Source organism: Tachyglossus aculeatus, chromosome 6, assembly GCF_015852505.1.
Source record: "Tachyglossus aculeatus isolate mTacAcu1 chromosome 6, mTacAcu1.pri, whole genome shotgun sequence".
In the NCBI taxonomy this organism is placed as follows: Eukaryota; Metazoa; Chordata; class Mammalia; order Monotremata; family Tachyglossidae; genus Tachyglossus; species Tachyglossus aculeatus.
In genome coordinates this window covers 18,557,031-18,579,690 of record NC_052071.1, presented here as the reverse complement: position 1 = coordinate 18,579,690, position 22,660 = coordinate 18,557,031, and the positions used below count along the sequence as shown (strand labels likewise).

General features: G+C 41.5%; 1 long non-coding RNA gene across 1 annotated transcript in view; it reads right to left on the bottom strand.

The window, feature by feature from the left end:
* Positions 1-4,768: 4,768 nt before the first annotated feature.
* Positions 4,769-22,660, bottom strand: part of LOC119929474 — a 231,473-nt gene continuing 213,581 nt past the window's right edge. The window contains exon 3 of the long non-coding RNA XR_005451559.1: positions 4,769-4,839. This is a non-coding gene — a long non-coding RNA (uncharacterized LOC119929474). The remainder of the gene's footprint in view (positions 4,840-22,660) is intronic.

Sequence of the window (22,660 nt, the reverse complement as noted above, 5' to 3'; positions counted from 1 at the left end):
CCTGAGTGTCAAAAAGTCCTGGGTTCTAATCCCGGCTCTGCCACTTGTCTGCTGAGTGTCCTTGAGCAAGTCACTTCACTTTTCTAGGCCTCACTTCTCTCATCTGTAGAATGGGGAACAAGACCGTGAGCCCCATGTGGGACAAGGACAGTGTCCAAGCCAATTTCCTTGTATCCACCCTACTGCTTAGTAGAGTACCTGGCACATAGTAAACTCTTAACAAATACCTTAATCTCACAAGTGATGGAGCTGGGATCAGAACTCATGACCTTCTGACTCCCAAGCCCATGTGTTATCCAGTACGTCATGCTGCATACTCGGCTTGTACTTCCCAAGCGCTTAGTACAGTGCTCTGCACACAGTAAGCGCTCAATAAATACGATTGATTGATTGATTGATTGATTGATTGATTCCGGTGCCGATAGTCTCCTTTCCCTGCTAGAAAACTGGGGGAATGGGGCAGGCGGAGGGATTCCATCCAAGCCAAAAGGAGCAGAGGAAGACCAAGAGTGCCTATGGTTATTAATGGCTGGCATACAGAGAAGCAGCATGGCTCAGTGGAAAGAGCCCGGGATGGGGAGCCAGAGGTCGTGGGTTCTAATCTCAGCTCTTCCACTTGTCAGCTGTGTGACCTTGGGCAAGTCACTTAACTTCTCTGGTCCTCAGTTCCCTCATCCGTAAAATGGGGATGAAGACTGTGAGCCCCACATGGGATAACCTGATTACCTTGTATCTATCCCAGTGCTTTGAACAGTGCTTGGCACATAGTAAGCGCTTAACAAATGCCAACATTATTATTATTACATAGTAAGCCATTAACAAACCTGTCCCCCTATCGGGGGAGAAGGGTGTGTTGTTTCATCTAGCCCTGGGGATAGCTGTTGAGATGACAGGAGCTCTTTAAGAAGTAGTGTGGCCTAGTGGAAAGAGCACAGGCCTTGGAGTCAGAGGACCTGGGTTCTAATCCCGTGTCTGCCACTTCCTTGCTATGTGTCCTGGGGAAAGTCACTTAAATTCTCTGGGCCTCAGTTCCCTTCTCCACAAAATGGGGATTCAGGATTCAATACCTGTTCTCCCTCCTACTCAGACCATGATGCCCTTGGGACATATGATTATCTTCTATCTATCCCAGCACCCGATAAGGTGATTGGCATACGGAGAAGCAGCATGGCTCAGTGGAAAGAGCCCAGGATGGGGAGCCAGAGGTCGTGGGTTCTAATCTCAGCTCTTCCACTTGTCAGCTGTGTGAACTTGGGCAAGTCACTTAACTTCTCTGGGCCTCAGTTCCCTCATCCGTAAAATGGGGATGAAGACTGTGAGCCCCACATGGGATAACCTGATTACCTTGTATCTATCCCAGTGCTTTGAACAGTGCTTGGCACATAGTAAGTGCTTAACAAATGCCAACATTATTATTATATAGTAAGCCATTAACAAATGCCACTCATTATTATTATTATCATTCTTATTATAATGCAACTCCCATGGAGCACACAGAGCAAATGAATAGCTGAAACCTATTCTAAACCAATCTAAGTTCACACTTCGACGTTGTCAGGCACTTTGAAAGAAGCATTAATTATATCCAATCACTGGGGCACAATATTGTCAATTGTTGTCTACACTGACTCAGTGGAGCAACAGAGGGAAAAATTATGTTCCTCCCAAAGTGCTAATTTATTTCTAGGGGATCAACTTAGAGTTCGGAAGAATTTTAATCAATGTGAGTGGGCATTAGTTTTTTTATTTGTTCTCTTTCAATGACATGCTCGATATGAAATAGGCCCTTGATACTTGTTATTGAAATAAAATGCCCTCACTCTGAATTGGATTCCTTAGGCACTTCTATCAAGTCGATGTACATGAAATGATGATTTCAATGGAATATCCCAATTCCCTTTTTTAAAGTTTGGGTTTTTGGTGTTGAAATCCAAATTATCATAACAACCTCCATGAAATTAAGAGCTGGACTTTGATTATCTAAATATGCTTGGATGTTCTAGGTTTGTTAATCTCTTCAAGTCTCAAGGAAGCTCCCTAAGGAGGTAAACTTTTTTCAGAGGGTTCACACTAAGTAATGTTTGGGAAATAATCAATCAATTGCATTCACTGAGCACTTACTGTGTATACAGCACTCTGTACTAAGTGCTGGGGAGAGTTCAATATAACAAAACAGCAGACACAATCCTGCCCACAACAAGCTTACGGTCTAGAGGGAGAGACAGATATTAATATAAATAATAAATAAATAAAGTTAATGGATAAGTGGAAGATAAAACAGAATTGTGAAGATTTGAAACTTTTAAACCTTAACTGCAACCAAAATCATTCATTTCAAAGCCTAAATCAATATTATCACAATTCCCCATGGATACAAAATCCAAAGCTCCTAATATAACCAACTCTTAAGTATTCAGTAGCAGATGATCCATGAACGATTATTCAGGCCGTCTGCTTTTCTGATTTTTCCTTCTCTCACCAGCATTTTGGTCATATTATTTCTCATTAGCACCTCCAGCAGTGTGTGAAAGTGGGAACGGGGAAAGAAGGATGTTGGAAGTTCTGATGGATTTGGGGTAGGTGATGTTTGAAAGCAGTTGGTTAACTCGGGATTTTGCACTTCATCATGGGTAAATGAAAGAAGGCTGAAAATTTCAAAATATTTGCTAGCATATACAGGACCCGAAACACTCTTTGGACTTTCCCCCATTAAAAAAAATGAACTTAAAGGACAAAGGTTATGCCAAATTTACCAGCCTCCAAACTAAACGTAACATCTTCTCAGTCTCAACCTTAAAATTTCCATGTGCTGATGATGCTGTACAGTTTACTACTAAGAAATGCATTATGTTGCCTTCTAAAACTCATGCAAACACGGGGCTGCCGTTTAACATATGAAGGCTAAAATGCTTAATAAAAAAACTATCCTCTAAGTCTTCCTAAACTCTGGATATTCAGATTTGGAGGAAGACACTGCATCTGAATGGCTGCCACAATGGCTCAAGCACTGGTCAAGTCCCATCTTGACTACTGCATCAGGGGATTCCCTGCCTCCAGCCTCTCTTTTCTGCAGTCCACAGTTCTCTTGGCTGCCTAGATGATTATTCTAAAACATCATTCTGTGCACATCTCTCAGCTCCTCACGTGACTCCAATAGTTGCCCATCCATTTCCACATCAAGCAGAAACTCTTCACAATTGGCTTTAAGACGCTCGATCAGCTCTCTCCCTCTCCTGCCTAACCTTGCTCCAAAACCCAGAATGTCCACTTTGCTATTCCACTAACAACCTGCTCATTGCCCTTCACTCTCACCTCACCTATCGTCAACCCCCTCCTCCTGCCAGGAAATCTCTCCCCCTACACAGCCAACAGACTAGTATCCTCCCAATCTTGAAGGCCCGACTAGTACTGTACCGTACTGGCGCTCAGTAGTAATAATAATGATGGCATTTGTTAAGCACTTACTATGTGCAAAGCACTGTTCTAAGCACTGGGGAGGAAACAAGGCCATCAGGTTGTCCCACGTGGGGCTCACAGTCTTCATCCACATTTTACAGATGAGGTAACTTAGGCACAGAGAAGTTAAGTGACTTGCCCAAAGTCACACAGCTGACAATTGGCAGAACCGGAATTTGAACCCATGACTTCTGACTCCCAAGCCCGTGCTCTTTCCACTGAGCCACGCTGCTTCTCAGTACAATGCTCTGCACACAGTAAGCACTTAATAAATACAATCGAACAAATGACTAAAATCATACCTCCTCCGGAAAGTCTTTGGGACGTATCTATCAACTCTGGTATATTGTACTCTCCCAAGAGCTCAGTTCAGTGCTCTGCACACCATAAGCACTCAATAAATGTGATTTATTGATTGATGCCCAATGTTCTCATCCGTACTGCCTCAACCTATTCTCTTAATCTCACTCCCTGAACACTTAGGTGCACTTACCTCGCCAAACCCTACAGCACTTTGTACTTTTCCTTTCATTCGTTCAGTCGTATATATTGAGTGCTTACTGTGTGCAGAACGCCGTACTAAGGGCTGGGGAAGTACAATACAGCAACAAACAGAGACAATCCCTGCCCACAACGGGCTCACAGTTTAGATGGGTCTTGTCCTTATACTCAGTTACCTGTAATTTATTTCAATTTATTTATACATATAAATTTATATAAATCATATAAATATATATATATATGGTAAATTTATTTCTATCTAATAAATATCATATAAATTTAGTTTTAATTTATTTTAATGTCTTTCTCCCCACTATGCCCCTTGAGGGCAGGGATTCTGTCTTCCAACTTTAGCGTACTTTTCTAAGCACTTACAGCAGTGCTCTGAATCAAGTAAGCACTCAATAAATAACACTGATTTGTTGACTGATCGCCCAACTTTTTTTATGGTATTTGTTAACATGAAGAAGAATTGCCCTGGCTTATGAAGAGAGATAATCCTTTTGAAGAAATTCACTTTTCAAGTGTACAAGGACATTCCTTTGGGCACCATAATGAAAGGACTGGGAACTTTAGGGCTGGAACCAAACATCATTTTATCAGCCAGCTGACACCACATCTAGCCACATGGAGTTGATTCGAGAACAATATGCCCAAAGCATCTAATAGTGTTGGGAAAAATATCATCGACTCTGCCTTGCGTGAGATCCTTGGAATCATCTGGGAGGACAGACACTAACTTATAGGAACATATCTCATGCGAAGCGTTGGCTATCAAACACACTGGTGTGAAGCTGTTCTCTTACCTTGGATCGGTGGCAAGAATTATGACTCCAGACTCCCAAAGTGAGCACTGTCCACCCAGTTAAGTCTAGCAGATGCCTACAAAGAAAAGAGTAAAAGCATTTTAAAGATGTCCTCAAATCTAAGTTTTAAAATGCCAAAGTACTTGTCTAGTTTTTGGCAATTTGGGGTCTAGGGTGCCTCCACATGGAAGGGGAAAATAACAAAATTAATGTGGCTTTTGGAAACGATATACTATTATAGAGGAACAGAGAGGCCACACAGGCAGAAGTGGAGTGAGGATCTTAAACCAGGCTCCTGCAATGGACCTATCCAAGATAGCTTTTGTTATTTAAATGCAGACACATGAATAATCCACATGTAAAGAAAAAGTCATTCTTGTTTGTGAAATTTAGTGCTGCTGCTGCAGGTGATTATTATCTTAAACAGCCTCGCCTTGCTTTAGGATACTGAGGGAAACAATTCAATCTTTGCTGTTATCTCTTCTGGGTGTTGACGATGACAGATGGTAGGCTTCACTTTTCCAAAAAAAAATGCTAATAGGATATATATTTTTCGGATGATAAAAACTATATGTCTCCCACAGTGGAAAAGAAAATTCAGAACGATCGGGAAAACCTGAATATTCAGGAGGTGATTTTGTTCCACTTCTTATTTAAAAAATAATGTAGGTTTACCCAGCAGTAACCCCCAAAGACATGAAATGAATAATGTAGGAAAATGTAAATTGGGGAGCATCCTTAGAAGATAGATCCTTGCTGAATTACCATACCAATCCTAATGACAAGCAAGTTGAAATAAAGTCTCTCATGCTGAGCCTCCTCCTTCAAACCCATTCTTTATGGAAACAGATGCATGTTTTTGAAAAAAATTTTTTAAAAAAGATGCTTCACTACCAGCAGGATAGGAATGATGAGGACTATAAAGTGTTTGTCAGGGAGGAGATGGGCATATCATTCAATGGCCAATAATGGTCAAGGTGACATGCTCACTTAAGCCTGGCCAACTTTCCTCTGGTTCAATCAAATCAATCAACTGATGGTTTTTATTAATAACAATAATAATAATAATGGCATTTGTTAAGTGCTTACTATGTGTGAAGCACTGTTCTAAGTGCTGGGGGGATACAAGATGATCAAGTTGTCCCACATGGGGCTCACTGTTTTAATCCCCATTTTACATATGAGGTAACTGAGGCTCAGAGAAGTTAAGTGACTTGCCCAATGTCACACAGCAGACATGCGGCAGAGCCTGGATTAGAACCCATGATCTCTGATTCCCAAGCCCGTGCTCTTTCCACTGAGCCATGCTGCTTCTCTTTTATTAAACACTCTTTTATTACATACTGACTGTGTGCAGGGCACTGTACTAAGTAAGCACTTGGGAAAATATACAATCAATTGTATTTTTTGAGCACTTACTGTGGGCAGATCACTATACTAAATGCTTGGGAGAGTACAGTATATCAATATGGCACACCTGATAGATACATTCCCTACCCACAATGAGCTTACAGTCTAAAGGGGGAGACAGGCATTAATATAAATAAATAATGGATATGGACATAAGTGCTATGGGGCTGAGAGGGCGATGAAGAAAGGAAGCAAACAGGGGAGTGGGAGGGAGAGGAAATGAAGGCTTAGTTTTATGGCTTTGAGCCTTCAATAAGGCTTTCAAGACGGGGAGAATAATTGTCTTTCTGATGTGAAGAGGGAGGGTGTCCTAGGTCTTGCTCCTCATATCTGACAATTACATTTACAAGAAAGTTGATGGACACGATGATCGCTGCCCTTAAGGAATTTGCAGTTTGGTGGAGGCCTTTTCCACCCTCTCACCCTATTTCAATGACTCTCCATGACCCTTTTAGCTTTCAGCTCCAAGACCATTCATCAATGCCCTTCCTACTTCTCATCCCCCTCCATTTCTCTCCTCCCTGATCCCCTTCCTCTGATCCTGTCAGTCCTACCGCTGGCTCTTGAACAGCAACAAAGTCCTTTTTCATGTGCCCTTCCTCTTCTCCTGAAACCATGGTCAGGTTTCTAAATGCTAGTCTAACTGTCCACCAGAGAAGAGTCCCTCTAATGCCAGAATGTCTCGCTGTTACTCTCTGCCTCCACAGAGAGCAAACCAGATGGAAGCAAAAAGGGGAGGACTCAGTGAGAAGACAGAGAGGGAAAGAAAAAAAGGAGGTGTGGCAGGGGCAAAGAGAATGAGGGCAGAAAAGTAAACATGGGAGAGAGGAAGAAGCAGGGTGAAAATTGGGTGAGAGTAATAAAGGGAGGAAAAATGTTAAGAAGACAGGAGGAGGGAAATGGGAGGAAAAAAAGGAAGAAGGAAGAGGTACAATTGCGTGAGGGAGGAGAAGCACTCATCTGCTTCATCCACTTGGTCCAACCTTTGGCAGAGACACAGCACATAATGGGCTAATTTGTTCTGGGCCTGTGCTCTCCCTTCTGCCTTTCCTAAAATGACAGCAGTGCTAGAATGGGGTAAACCATCCTGTCTTGGACTATATATCTGAAACGCAAGGCAACATGACGACAATGTGGCCCAGTGCTTAGAACAGTGCCTGGGGCACATAGTAAGCGCTTAACAAATCCCAACATTATTATCCCTTTCCTTTGACTAAAATACCCACCTGTTTTCATTAGGATTTGGGGGAGAGGGAGGCAGGGAAGGAATACATTCCCTGAGCAAAAATAAAAGAGCCATATTATGGAGTTGAAATTGGAATGTCTGGGGTCCATATCCATTGCTTCTGCTGCAGGAGGGAACCCAAGGCCTATGGTGGTGACTAGATATGGGAGTTGGAGAAGGAGAAGCAGTACTGAAGCTGCAGAGGAGTGGAGAACAAATTACAGGGGTTCTCTGCCAATTTTGTATCACAGAAAGACAGAGCTGTCACAGTTAAGAAAGCCTAAATCCCAGAAGGGAGAGTAAGGCAGTCCATGTGGAATTGTGGGATATTCTGTCACACCTTAGCGGAAGGGATAGCTGAATTCCTCAGGACGTTGTACATAAAGACTGGGACATCTACACCAAAGGGTCTCTTTTCCCCTGAAAACTCCTCGTCCTCCACTCCATAAAGCCTGTCTGATTCTTTGACTGGGAAAAATAAAGAGCACTAATTGCGCTTATCTCCAAAGGTCCAACCATGCTCATTCCAATCCCTAACCATGTCGGTTTCACAAGGCAGTGTGGGCATGCTTAGGTACTCTGGTTTCAGCTTAATACAAAATTACTGTTTGACAGAATTAGAAAACCTATCAAAATGAAAAATAAGAAAAATATATGATAATTACTATTTTGGCATGGGGAGATACAAGTTAATTATGTTGGACACAGTCCCTGTTCCACTTGGGGTTTATAGTCCAAATAGGAGGGAGAACAGGTATTGAATCCCCATTTTAGAGTTGAGGAAATTGAGGCAAAGAAAAGCTAAGTGACTTGCCCAAAGTCACACAGCCCTGGGAAACATTAAGACCAATTCTCGATAAAAAGCAATAACCCCAATCTAGCAACTTTGCCTAGTGCTGCTTTACTTTTTAATCTTTACAGTTTACTATCTCTAGTGCTACTCTACTCCCTGAGCTCCTCTCTAAACTATATTTAAACTCCCTGGGGGCAGGGAACATATCGAGCAAATAGCGTAGGGGATAGAGCACGGGTTTGGGAGTCATCAGGTCATGTATTCTAATCCTAGCGCCACCATTTGTCTGCTGTGTGGTCTTGGGCAAGTCACTTCACTTCTCTAGGCCTTCATTAGCCCACCTGTAAAATGGGGGTTAAGACTGTGAGCCTCAAGAGGGACAGGGATTGTGTCTAACACAATATGCTTGAATCCACCCTAGCGCTTAGTACAGTGTTTGGCACATAGTAAGTTCTTAATTACCACAATTATTATTATTATTATCTGTAATATTAGATACACCCAAGCACTTAGCACATTGCTCTACATCCAGGAAACACTCAATAAATACCACTGATTCATTAATTTGGTGTTGGTGCCATCTCAGAGCCAAAGTAGTTTAAATGCACCAGCTAATTCATAGAAAAAGTCGGTATCAACATTTTTTTTTTGTCTTTTCTTCTCATAAAGTGATTAAGTGCTAGAGAGCGTGAGAGGATTTTTTGGCAACACCACCACACCAGTTAATGGCTGCTTGCAGCTCACATAGGCCTCATGCACTCTTATCCACTTGTTTTATTTCCACAGAATGTGTTTCAAAGACAGTGCTAGTTATAAAGCAAAGGGATACATTAATTAAGTTTCTAATGAGAATTTATGCCATCTTAGGTACAGGAGATTTAATTGTGTTTTTAATCGAGTTTTTTTTTTTTCCACTAAACTCTCTGCTCTTCAGGCCCCTTTGGTTTTTGACAGGAAAAAATAAATAAAATGACTCCTTCACAGAGAAACAAAACTTGAATTTCTAAGTGGGCAGTATAGGATTGTTATAATTATTATTACTGTGTTGCATTAAGTGCTTACTATGCATCAAGCTCTATTCTAAGTGCTGGAATAGACACAAATTAATAAGGACAGAAACAGTCCTGATCCCCCATCAGGCTCACAGTAGGAGGGAAAGAACTGTTGAATCCCCACATTACAGGTGAGGAAACTGAGGAACAGAGAAGTTAAGTGATTTGCCCAAAGTCACACAGAAGGCAATCAGTCGATCAATCTATTAATAGAGTGCTTGCAGTGCGTCAAGTACTGTACTAAATGTTTGGGAGAGTACAACAGAGTTGGTAGACACATTCCCTGCCCACAATGAGCTGATAGTCTAGAGGCAACTGGCAGAGCTTGAATCTGAACCCTGGTTAATCACTTTGGTATTTGTTAAATGTTTACTATATGCCAGGCACTGTACTAAGCGCTGGAGTGGATATATGCAAATCGGGCTGGACCTGGTTCTCTGCGTCCCAGGTCGGGGCTGTCTCCACTAGGCCAGGCTATTCTGTTCGATCCTCCTGCAACATTCAAGGGAACCCCGGGTTTTTGGTTGTTGTTTTTTTGTTCCAATTTTTACAGTGCACATTAAGGGATTCCTATGAGCCAGGCACTCTGCTGAGCACTGGGGTAGATACAAGATAATAGGGTTGGACAGAGTCCCACATAGGTCTCACAATCTTAAACTCCATTTTGCAGATGAAATAACCGAGTTAAGTGACTAGCCCAAGGTCACACAGCACACAAATGGAACCTCTGACTCCTTTCCACTAGGCCGGGCTGCTTCTCAGAGGTTACCTGCGTCAGAACTAAACGGAGGCCTTGGAACAATCCTTCAATCCCGTCTCTGATGTAATGGCCTCCTGTGACCTGATATATAGTACTCAGAGATCAATGGCGTCAGACTCAGCAGTATTTACAGAGCACCTCCCAGGGGCATAGGTAACTAGGACCCCAAAGAACGTATGAATCAATGGGCAGACAACATGTATTAATCGACAAAAATACCCAAGTCAAAATGGGAAAGCAGACACAAATATTACCAAATGACTGAAAAAATTAAGAGACGAACAGGTAAAACCACGAGTGTGGAAATAGCTGGAGGAAGAAGTGAGTGGAGAGGGAGGAGGATTAAATAGAAAACTGCTAATTTTTTTTGTTTGATAATCATATGCAGAGAAGCAGCGTGGCTCCGTGGAAAGGGCACGGGCTCTGGAGTCAGAGGTCATGGGTTCGCATCCCAGCTCCGCCACTTGTCAGCTGTGTGACTTTGGCCAAGTCACTTAACTTCTCTGGGCCTCAGTTCCCTCATCTGTAAAATGGGGGTTAAAACTGTGAGCCCCTCATGGGACAACCTCATCACCTTGTAATGTCCCCAGCGCTTAGAACAGTGCTTTGCACATAGTAAGTGCTTAATAAATGCTATCATTATTATTATCATATGCTTTCAATATAAAAGCCACTAATAATATCCCCCAGCTAGAAACAAGGAGAGCCAGCATAGTAATGCTATTCACACAGCCTGTAATAGGATCAGTTCCATGTATGAAAAATGACCATTAACGTTTGGGAACTAGGGACTGCAGCTGTTCATGTTGGTAAAGAGGATGAAAGAAAACACTTTCAGCTCCATCAGTGGTAGGAAGAGGAATGATGATGCGGGAGATGTGTTTGCAAATTCCGGATTACATTATTCTTGTTCCAGAGACAAGCCTTAAGTGATGGTGGGCTCTCAGGGCTTGAACGGCAGACCCTAATTAGGATCAGTTTCCCCATTTTCGATCACACTGTTGTGAAATACAAATGTTATGAGGGTGCCCATTTGGAAACTTTAATTTACTTGAGGGCCAATATGTAATACGATTAAAAATAAACCAATTCTTAGAAAGGAACCTCTCTGACTCTGAATGGTAGCAGTTGAATTTGCTGATCCGACGCTCTCGTCCTATTGGATGTTATCCATCTCCAATTTAAAAGCAATAATGAATGGGAACACTAATGCTTTGTGTTTACTTGGAGAATTAGGGATTATGCAGGCATTATCTCTAGGGCACAAGGAAGATATTACCAACATTTGGAAATAGCAGCTTAGGTAGAAAGAGGAAAAGTACAGTTATACAACCAATCAGGGATAGCAACAGAGTAAGAGTTGACTTCTAAACCCATGCTCTCTTTACTAAATGCTCAGAACAGTGCCTGGCACATAGTAAGCGCTTAACAAATACGAACATTATTATTAAAAGACACTGCCTTTGTTTGGTGATGCAGAATTGCAAAGGTGAAAAAGAAGACTGCGAAGCAACCTAGGATGTTTTTAGACTAAGTCCTTCTAGTTCATTCCTATCATTCAGTTAGTTACCTGCTAACCCTTTTGAGATATCTTATTTTCTATGTCTGACATCTACTCTCTTTATCTACTTGTATATAAGGCCTTAGCAACACAAAAAGAAACACAGTGTCAAATTGGGGCTGAAAAATTGTCCAATATCCCGTCTCTGACAAAGGAGCCCAAAGATGCTTTGCTGAAAAGGGAAGGAGCGTTCTAGTGGAAAGGACACAGGCCTGGGAGTAAGAGGAATTGGGATAAAATCCCGATTCTTGCCAATTGCTTGCTGTGGGATCTTGGGCAAGTCGCATAACTTCTCTGTGCTTTAGTTTCCTCAACTGTAAAATGGGGATTAAATACCTATTCTTCCTCCTACTCAGACCTTGAGCCCCATGTGGGAGAGGGAGCTGTACCTGACCCAATTAACTTGTAATATTAATAATAATAATAATGATGATATTTGTTAAGCGCTTACTATGTGTAAAGCACTGTTCTAAGCGCTGGGGGATACAAGGTGATCAGGTTGTCCCACGTGGGGCTCAGTCTTCATCCCCATTTTACAGATGAGGTAAATGAGGCACAGAGAAGTTAAGTGACTTGCCCGAAGTTACATAGCTGACAACTGGCAGAGCGGGAATTTGAACCCGTGACCTCTGACTCCAAAGCCCGAGCTCTTTCCACTGAACCACACTGCTTTTGACACATAGTAAGTGCTTAACAAATACTATAGAAAAAAAGGTTGACAGAGGGCTTCCTTGATGTCCAACACCACTGTTTGTCAGTATCACCTAATATCCCTCAAATTTCCCTTCAGTAGTTTATTTTGGATCTCTAGACCAAGTATTTATACTATATTTGTGCTTATTCTGCCTCCACCAATTCTTTAAAGGTAAACACCAAGTTTTATATTTTCTTTTCTATTTACTATTTCCATACTGGGGTGGGGGGTGTCTGTGTGATTGAATTACTGAATGATTATGACTGACTAATGCAAACTGATAACATGTCAAAACAAAGGCAGATGAAAATCAACATTGAGAAAAACAAGGCAATGAAAAATAGCAGAACCACGCACAATGGTGTTGGTACTGTGATGGGTTCTAAGCAGGACGGCTCAGTGGAAAGAGCATGGGCTTTGGAGTCAGAGGTCATGGGTTCAAATCCTGGCTCCGCCAATTGCCAGTTGTGTGACTTTGGGCAAGTCACTTAACTTCTCTGTGCCTCAGTTACCTCATCTGTAAAATGGGGATTAAAACTGTGAGCCCCCTGTGGGACAACCTGATCACCTTGTAACCTCTCCAGCCCTTAGAACAGTGCTTTGCACGTAGTAAGCGCTTAATAAATGCTATCATTATTATTGTTATTATTCTAAATTGTTGTAACTTTCAAGAAACCAAGTTTGCTGTGTTTGGGGGAAATTCAACCAATACATCCATTCAATCCATAGGAAAAACCAAAAATAGACTCTGGTAATGCTAGTTTCGTTTTCAAGGGAGAAAGGACAACAGAAGGCAAAAGACTTCTTATTCACATGAAGGGGTTTATACCTTTAATTGTAACTATGTCTGTAGTGCTCCAATTGCTAATCACCAACATCACAATTCTACTTTGTTTTTCCTAAAGCAAAGTTTGTCCAAGTGCACTGAAAATCTGCATTCTGGAAATGTTTTTCGAGGTACACTGAAATAAATGGCACCTATATAGAACTGGCCACCCTAGTATGCTTTCCTTAGCAAGTAATGATGTCTTTCAGGGAAGGCAGCACTTCATCACACTTGGTAATGTGAAAGCAAAAATGCTTCGTGGAATGTGCTTTATTTGCAAGTAAAACACTTTAATGCCTCTTCTATGGAGCCTCAAACTAAGCACATTCCAATTCACTATTTAAAAAAGTGTTTTTTTGAGCATTACAAATATAGATGCACACAAACTAAAAAAAAAAAGAGGAGGCACAGATATAAACAACAGCAAAGCTTATCACTGGATGCAAGAGAGTAAAAATCTCAATTTCCTTGCCAGGAGTGATTACAAAGTTTAAATGAATGCAGATGGCAAAGCAATCGGAAATAACCCAAGGATATAAAATAATGATTTGTCAAGACTGGGCCAATTAGACATCCCTATTAATTTAAAGAATGGCTTTGTGAGTACACTAGCTAAATGAGCTAAAAATGTAGGGATGGTCAATCCTTTTAGGCACTTGCTGATCACCAATGTTTGATTGGGAAGGGATGTGTGGGGAAACTGAGGAGGGTGAGAAGGGGGAAGAAGGAAAAAGAGTGTATTTACTCCAAAGATGACTGCCTTTAGAAGGAAGGGAAATGATGGGAAAGAAAAGGTTGAAGGCAAGGATGAAGGGAGAGGATGAAGGGAGAGGAGGGGAGAACTGTGTCTGCTCAGTCCTGACTCACATGATGATGAGGGCTCCTCAAACAATCAATGGCATTTATTGAGCACGTACTATGTGCAGCACATTGTACAAGACACTTAGAAGAGTACAGGGTAGTGGAATGGGTAGACTTGATTCCCAACCCTCAAGAACTAATGGTCTAGAGAGGGAGACAGATATGCCTACCAATTATTTTGTATTGTTCTCTCCCAAGCGCTTAGTACAGTGCTCTGCATAAAGTAAGCACTCCCCCCTCCACCCTACCCCCTTCCCCTCCTCACAACACTTGTGTATATTTGTACATATGTATTACTCTATTTTATTAATGATATGTATATGGCTATAATTCTATTTATTTTTATGGTATTGACATCTACTTGTTTTGTTCTGTTGTCTGTCTCCCCCTTCTAGACTGTGAGCCCGTTGTTGGGTAGGGACCATCTATCTCTATGTGTTGCCAATTTGTACTTCCCAAGTGCTTAGTACACTGCTCTTCACACAGTAAGCACTCAATAAATACGATTGAATGAATGAATGAATGAATGATTAAGTACCGTTGAGGATGATAAACATTAAAATAAATTTCAGATACGGGAAATGGCAGAAAAAGGATATGCACCTAAGTGTTGTGGAGAGGGGTCGGGGTGGGGGTATCATTCATTCAATTGTATTTATTGAGCGCTTACTGTGTGCAGAGCACTGTACTAAGCATTTTGGAAGTACAAATCAAGTAACAAGACAGCAAAGTGCTTTAGGATGAGGTGGAGTGGGGGTGGGGAGAGAACCCTGAACAGGAAAGCTGATTACAGTGCAGGTGATTAGTACAGAGCCATTCGCAAGCTCTCGTACTAGCTAGTAGGATTGCCAATTGCTTAGAATGAGTTTTTACAACAATATGGAAAACAACTTATTGACTTTCAAACTTTTTCACTGATGTAATTTTACACAACCTAAGATGGTAATTGGACATCAGTAGCACCATCTAATTGGCCCACACTTTGGCACTCTTGAGGTCCTTTCCTTATAATAATAATAATAATGGCATTTGTTACGCGCTAACTATATGCAAAGCAGTGTTCTAAGCGCTGGGGGGGATACAAGGTGATGCTCTGCCATTCCCCCCACCTATAATTTATCTTAAAGTCTGTCTCTCCCTCCAAACTGCCAGCTTCTTATGGGCAGGGAACGTGCCTACCAACTCTGTTGTGTTGTACTCTCCCAAGTGCTTAGAACTGTGCTCTGCACACAATAAGTGCTCAACAAATACTACTGATGGATGGTTGAGGGTCCAGGAAATCAAATCGAGCCCTGTTGGACAGGCAAATCCAGGTACAGGGAGAAGGAAGGGCTGTGGGGCAAGCAGAATTCATCATGAAACCCCATTTCTCTCCCCTCCACCTGCCTGTCTTCTTCAGCCACGTAATTCGCAAGGGCCGCTCCCTTATCCCAGTTCAAATGATCCCAGGGCAGGAGGACAAGGAACTAAGGGGGGGGGGGGGGGGGGGGGGGAGAGAAGGGAAGTGAAGAGGAGAGTGAGGGAAGGGCTTGAAAGACAAGGGGGGAGGGAAGAAGAAAAGTGGAGGGGGAATACGTGTAAAAATCCAGAGAGAAGGGTGGACTGGGGATATTGGAAAAAGGAGACTGTACCTCCCCCCAGAGAACTGTGAGGTGGAGAGGATGACGTTGGCCAGTTACGAATCAAATGGGTTTAGAACCCAGGTTACTCAGGCTCAGGTCCTTGACAACTTGCTGTGCTCCGCACACAGTAAGCGCTCAATAAATACAATTGCTTGATTTACTGATTCCTTCATCCATTCAAGCATATTTATTGAGCACTTACCGTGTGCAGAGTACTGTCCTAAGCACTTGGGAGAGTACACTACAACAATAAACAGACACATTCCCTGCCCACAACCAGGCTGCAGTCTTGAAGACTTTCCCATCCTCCCCCTCTCCAAAACTGTCCGAGGTTTGTAAAATGCCGGAGAGAAGACACTGGTAAGCCCTGCTATGCTCTGAAGAGTAGGCCCCCAGGACCAATGTATAGATCATATGGATTGTGGGATGCAGGCAGGCAAGTTATGGAAACCATTTAGTGGGAGCTACGGGAATAATCACAGTTAAGCATTCCTGCAGCTCTTAACAAGTATGTCAAAATGAAGCCATACATTTTTAAAGGATGTCAGTAATATAGCATAATATGAATACTGAAAATTTACAGGTATAATAAAGTACAGCATAAACTAATCCCATTAAAATTTATATTTATTCCTTTTACCTATTGTATCATGTTATTATTTGCTTCAACGATCAAACATCAGAATACCGCAGACAAATACCACATATATTTCAAGCAGCTTGAAAATTTAGAGTAGTTTGTCAGAATCTGAGGTATTAAGCACACCTTAACATAGGTAAATACGAAAGGTAATAAATATCCTGCAGTGTGCACGTTATTTATTTTATTTTACTACTTTATCAGCTTTTCAGGGTTTGAGTCTTCTCTTATTTCAGTCTCTGGTAAGCAACTTTTTTTTTGTCTTGCATTCTTTCCTGCCTTTCCTTATTTTTTTCCCCTCACATCTCTTCAGCCTTGACATTATTTCTAAATCATTCTCCAACCCTTCTGCCTCATTCTTGGTCTCTCCTTTCTGTAGGATTGCCTTTCCCTACAGTTGTGATCATTAGCTACTCTGTGACCCAAACCCTGGATACACTGGTCAAACCTGTTGCTTTAAAATCAAAAGGTCCCCTTAAATCAATCAATGGTATTTATTGAGAACTTACTGTGAGCAGGGCACTGTACTAAGCATTTTGGACAGTACAATATAACAGAGTTGGCAGACACAGTCCCTTCCTATAACAAGCATACAGTCTAGAGGGGGAGATGCATATTCATATGAATAAATCTTCCCAGCTTTTCTTTCCTTTTGAAAACCCACAGCAGTGGCAAACTAACTAGAAATCTCAGGATCACACCTAAAACAACTGAAAAATCTCCTGACTTTAGTCATTATAGAACTGCTCATGAAAGACAAACACCAACAAATGAAAAGCCTAATTAAAAGAAATAGACACTTTGAAAATAATTTGGGCATGGTCCTGGTGATTAGTACTTTAAGGGGCAGGACAGTGCTATAATCACAAATAATTGTGGCATTTGTTAAGCGCTTATTATGGCCCAGGAACTGTACTATGCGCTGGGGTGGATACAAGCAAATCAAGTTGTTGTCCCTGTCCCATGTGAGGCTCACAGTCTCAATCCCCATTTTACAGATGAGGTAACTGAAGCACAGAGAAGTGAAGTGACTTGCCCAAGGTCACACAGCAGAAAAGTGGTGGAGTCAGAATTAGAACCCATGACCTCTGACTCCCAGGCTCTACCCACTAGGCCACGCTAACGACTGCAAAGGTACTGAAACAAACAGTAATCGATTACCCATCCTACATTTTGGTTGACTAAAATGGTGAATTTACAGTTTCAGGAAAAAGATAGACATATTTCAATTTCTTCTAGCCAACAGGCCTGGGATAATGAACATAATTTCATTATACAAATAATCTAATCTAGCAGTGACAACTCCAGGAAAAGTTACGGCAGCATTTTCACATGCAAAAGACGAAGGAATGGGCCTTTTAGCAATTCACAGTCAAAAGAACCAGGTATTGTGAAAATTAAGAGAGAAGACACTCTCCTAGAATGAAAACAGAGGGCTGGAATCCCGAGACCACCCCACCAGGTTATATTCCCCATCACAAAATTCATTCATTCAATTGTATTTATTGAGTGCTTACTGTGTGCAAAGCACTGTGCTAAGTGCTTGGGAGAGCACACTATAACAAAAAATAGACACATTCCCTGCCCACAATGAGTTTAAAGTCTACAGATGAGCACACAGTCTAGAGATACAATTGAACAAGCATCATTATCTCCTTTTTTGTTGGTAAATGAAACACAATTCTCGCCCCCTAAGAGTTCCTTTTGGGTGTAAACTCTCTAAAAATGTTTACAGAAATTTTTTCAGAAAGACTTTGGTCCCCAATGGTTTTTTTTCCAAGAATATTTTCAGAATTTTATTCTTGTCTGTTTTTTCCATCCCCTAGCTCCCGTTCAATATTTCTTGAGAATTGATAACTGTCTCGGACATAATCTACAGGCATGTTTGGGTGAATTTAATTTGAACACAACAGTAACGGCTGCTCTGGAAGTGACTTCTTTTCTAAGCCAGTGAGTGGTGGGAAATGGCAGAATGGAAAGGCAGTTAATTTATTCTAATACACTAAGTTCTGTGAAACTGTAAAGCTTAAGGATTGATCGAAAACTAAAATGCAGCTTCCCTCCCATACTATCACGAGTTCTGTGGGTGCAGCACTGACAGATGAGGAAGGGAAAAAACTTCGCTGGAAGTTACCATTATCCTTTCACTGAATGCTTTTTTTTTTTTTAAAAAAAAAGGTATTTATTAAGCGCTGAGCACTAGGGTAGATACAAGATAATCAGATTGGACACACTCCATGTCTCAAATGGGGCTCACAGTCTTAATCCTCAATTTACAGATGAGGGAACCTCAAGAGGCACAGAGGAAGTGACTTACCCAAGGTCACACAGCAGACTAGTGGTAGAGCTGGTATTATAACTCAGGTGGTCCACCTGACTCTTAGGCCTATGATCTACCCACTAGGGCATGCTGCTTCTCATGTGCTCCTTGATCTGTTTACCTTGGAGCAGAAGACCCTAAAACTCTGATTTAACAGCCCTGTTTAAAGAGTATTAGGGAGCCCCTGGGTACAAAACCAAATAGGAAACAAAGAGGTAGTTCAAAAACCGAGGGAACTAGACAATCAGAGGAGTGAACATCTGCCTTTCCCTTTAGGAATGCAATACTCCAGTGAAGCACCCTATTCCCTGACGACCTCTGTAGGACTTGCCTTTATATCCCTGTGGATAACTCCTTTGCATGAGGAAAGAATAGGATTCAAGCCCAGTTAATGTTTGTGAGAGGTCTTGGGGTCGGTAAAATACAACTCCTCTGTAATACTAAGGACTTGGGCAGGTATGTGGGGGGGGGCGTTATATCTTTGTAGTAGACTCTAAGGCATGTGCTATTTGAAGAACTGGGGTAATCCTAGAATGGTAAGAAGAGTAATGATAATGAAAATAATAATGGTATTTGTTTTGTGCTTACGATATGCAAACACTGAGCTAAGCACTAGGGTAGATACAATGAGATCAAACACATTCATCAGCGTCTTCAAGGGAGGGGGAATCATCTAATCCCCATTTTAAAGATGAGGAAACTGTGCAACAGATAAAATAGGTGACTTGCCTAAAGTCACACAGCAGGCAAGTGGCAGAGCAGGGATTAGAACTCAGGTCCCCTAACTCCCAGACCCGTGTTTTTTCCAGTATGCCATCCTGCTTCTTGGGTGGGTTTATTCTGTTTGCACAGGAACAACAAAAAAAAGCTAACCCAAGTTCCCCCGCCCCCCTCTTTTCAAGTCCTACAGCTTGCCAAGTGTGATCTGTGCTATTCATTTTTGAAATGGTATCTTCACAGAGGCAATAGTGAAATAAAGTATTTAATCCATCTCCATCCAGACTTTAATTTAGTCCTTTTCACCAGTGATTACAATGGTAAATGGGTGGGCCCGAGATTGAGCAATTTCAACACTTAATCCAGAGACAAGGCTGTGGAGTTTCTTAAACCAAACTGCGTAAAACACATCTCCTACTCTGTCATGAATCGATTCACATTCTTCTGACCGTTTGCACCACAATAACACATAGAAAACTTCATTACTACATTCCAATGACACCTGAGCTAGAGTGAACACTGGGGAGACAGTAGATTGTCTCAGCTAGCAGGAAAAGATAAGTAGATTTATATCCTTTTTTGTTTGTTTCTGCAACTCTGCAAAAACACAAACAGAATTATATAGCCAATCATTAAAACCCCTTTATTTTATTACACAGGCCTAGATCAAGATAATTCCCTTTTAACACAACAGTGATGATGTTGCAGTACTTCTTTTAAGCAGTTCCCTCTCTAATGTTTCATTAGCTTTTTAAACTTCTCGCTTTGATCTACAGTATTTTTTCTTTATTTCATTTGCAAAGCCAGTAAATGTAATAAGCTTCCTTTTGGAAAATCAGCCTGGTCTAAATCATGCATTCTTGATACAATTTTTAGGAGGAAAATGGTTAACATTTGTAGCCTCATGACTTGCAAATGAAAGAAAATAATAACGCTTAGCAAAAGACATTAGAAGAACACATTCACCATGAATCATACTGCCCTTGAAGGTGCAGCTTAAAAAAGCAGAGAAATAGATTTGACACCACTTGGACTTGCCGCTCGGACATGCTGCATTAAACTGTTCAAAATTAATTTAATCTGAGCATGGAGAATAATAGCCTCTCAGTTCAAGGCTTCTGATAGCAGTAATTTGCACTCGAAAGTACTTCCAAAGGGAAAGAATAAATGAAGGGCGACTCTCCAAAACTGAATGAGCAAATGTATTCACTAAATGAAAGCCTCTTGATCGCCCTGTAAAGGATCAACCAGGAAAATGACACCTTCTCTATCATTCTCTTGGTTAGGAACTTCCTTGTGGAATCATTCTGTCCCTGTGGTTGTGGTGAGGAAGGGTGATGTGGCGGGGGGGATAAGGGACAGGGTGGGAGAGATTCCTCTGGGAATTCCCGAAGGGCCGGAAGGGATGGGTTGGTTTTACCAGCTACATTAACTCAGCGACCCCAGAACAATTTTCCAAACGATCAAGTGGCCAGCTGAGCACCCCAAATTCCCTCTTAATGTACCTCTGGGGGAGAGTTTGGGGTATAGATTCAAAATGTCTGTCTCCCCCTTCTAGACTGTTAGCCCGCTGTTGGGTGGGGACCGTCACTACATGTTGCCAACTTGTACTTCCCAAACGCTTAGTACAGTGCTCCGCACACAGTAAGTGCTCAATAAATACGATTGAATGAACGAATGAATGAACACCAGGCAGAAAATTTTACGTTCTACGTTCTTATCCATTTTCAGGATTTCCCAAAGCCCAGGGCTTATTCCTGCAAAATAGGTGAAACTCATTTAAGAAAAGACAACCTTCTAAACATAAATCTCAAGTACAAACTAGGAATCTAAAGATCCAAAGAGACTTTAAAGATCGGCGCTAATGTGTTTCCATCTAAGTTATCCACCACCGAGAAAAGATGCGGTGACAAAAATTTACCTTCTAGAGATGCTTGAATCTCACCGTTCGGATGAGAACCAAGTTTTACACGGTGATCAGGATTGTTCGAATAGGTATATCTGCCATTTTGTTCCTCTGTTCAAGCCCCATTTTTTGGTCCATTGGAATGATTCCAGGTATGGGAATCGGGAAGCTTTGGTCCTAGCACCTGTTCTGCTCCTAGCTGACTAATGTTGGAGAAGACCACATACGCAGTCGGCAGTGTCCAGCACCTTTGCCTGCTTCCTCATTTATTACACTTTATACCCCTAGGAATCCTAACTGGCAGGGATGAGATCATTATGATAAATTGCTTTTGTGCAGACAAAGCTCCAGGACAGAGGCTTAACTGTTTGATTGTGATGGCAGATTCCATCCCCTCCTTATGGATGGGGAAAATGTCTAACAACCCTGTTATACTGTATTTCCCCAAGAGCTTAGTACACTACTCTGCACCCAGTAAGCACTCAATAAATATGACTGATTGACCATCATGTCTCCATGCTCATTAAAGAGATTCTCAGCGTGGCCTACTGGAAAAAGCCCGGGCATGGGAATCAGAGGCCCTAGTTTCTAAATCCAGCTCTGCCACTTGCCTGCTGTGTGACCTTGGGCAACCCACTTAACTTCTCTGGGCCTCAGTTCCCTCATCAGCAAAATGAGGATTCAATACCTATTCTTCCTCCTATTTCGACAGTGAGCCCCATGGGGGACGTAATTACTGACATCCACCTCAACTTTTAGTACAGTGCTTGGCATATCGTATGCACTTAAATACCGCCATCATTATTACTGTTCTCTGGATAATAATGCAGGATTAAACTTTCCTTTTTGGATGTGGTTGAGAAAAAAAAACACCCTCTTCATGTGTTTAATATTCTTGAATTATATAGAAAGGGTGGGATCTTTGTATATAAAGCAATACTCATATAAGGTAATCATTTCCTGTACAGTTAAAAACAAAATAATGAAACCAACTTAACTGGAACTGTCTCTTTTCCCTGATCTTAATGAGTTTGCAGCATAAATAGAAAGAAACCTCCCCCAGCTTCATTTCAGCTCTCATGGACAAAATACATGCAGGCAAATGAAAAGAATGGATTTTCCCAAGTATCATGAGGCAAATCATATATTAGTATTCAAGTTTCATTTCCAAACCCTCAGTTGTATTTCTTTGCAAATTCACAAGGAAAACCAAGAGGTCTTTTTTAAATTATCTTGTACCACTTAATTTCTCTTGAATAATTTACCTGTCAGTAGTTGTTTGTTCTATAATAATTCAAAGAAAGTCAGTGATGCCAAAGCCTAAAAAAAGTGTCTCTAGGATATATTGGAATTTTAAAAATAAACTGAAGTCCTTCAGGACATTAAACCACATACCCTTCTGCTACTGATTAATATCACCAATTAGACCCACACATCGGAAAGAAGTAGTCGTAAAACTCAGGGTTAACATGCTTTGTGTTAGTAGCAGCAACAACAGTGCTCACTGAAA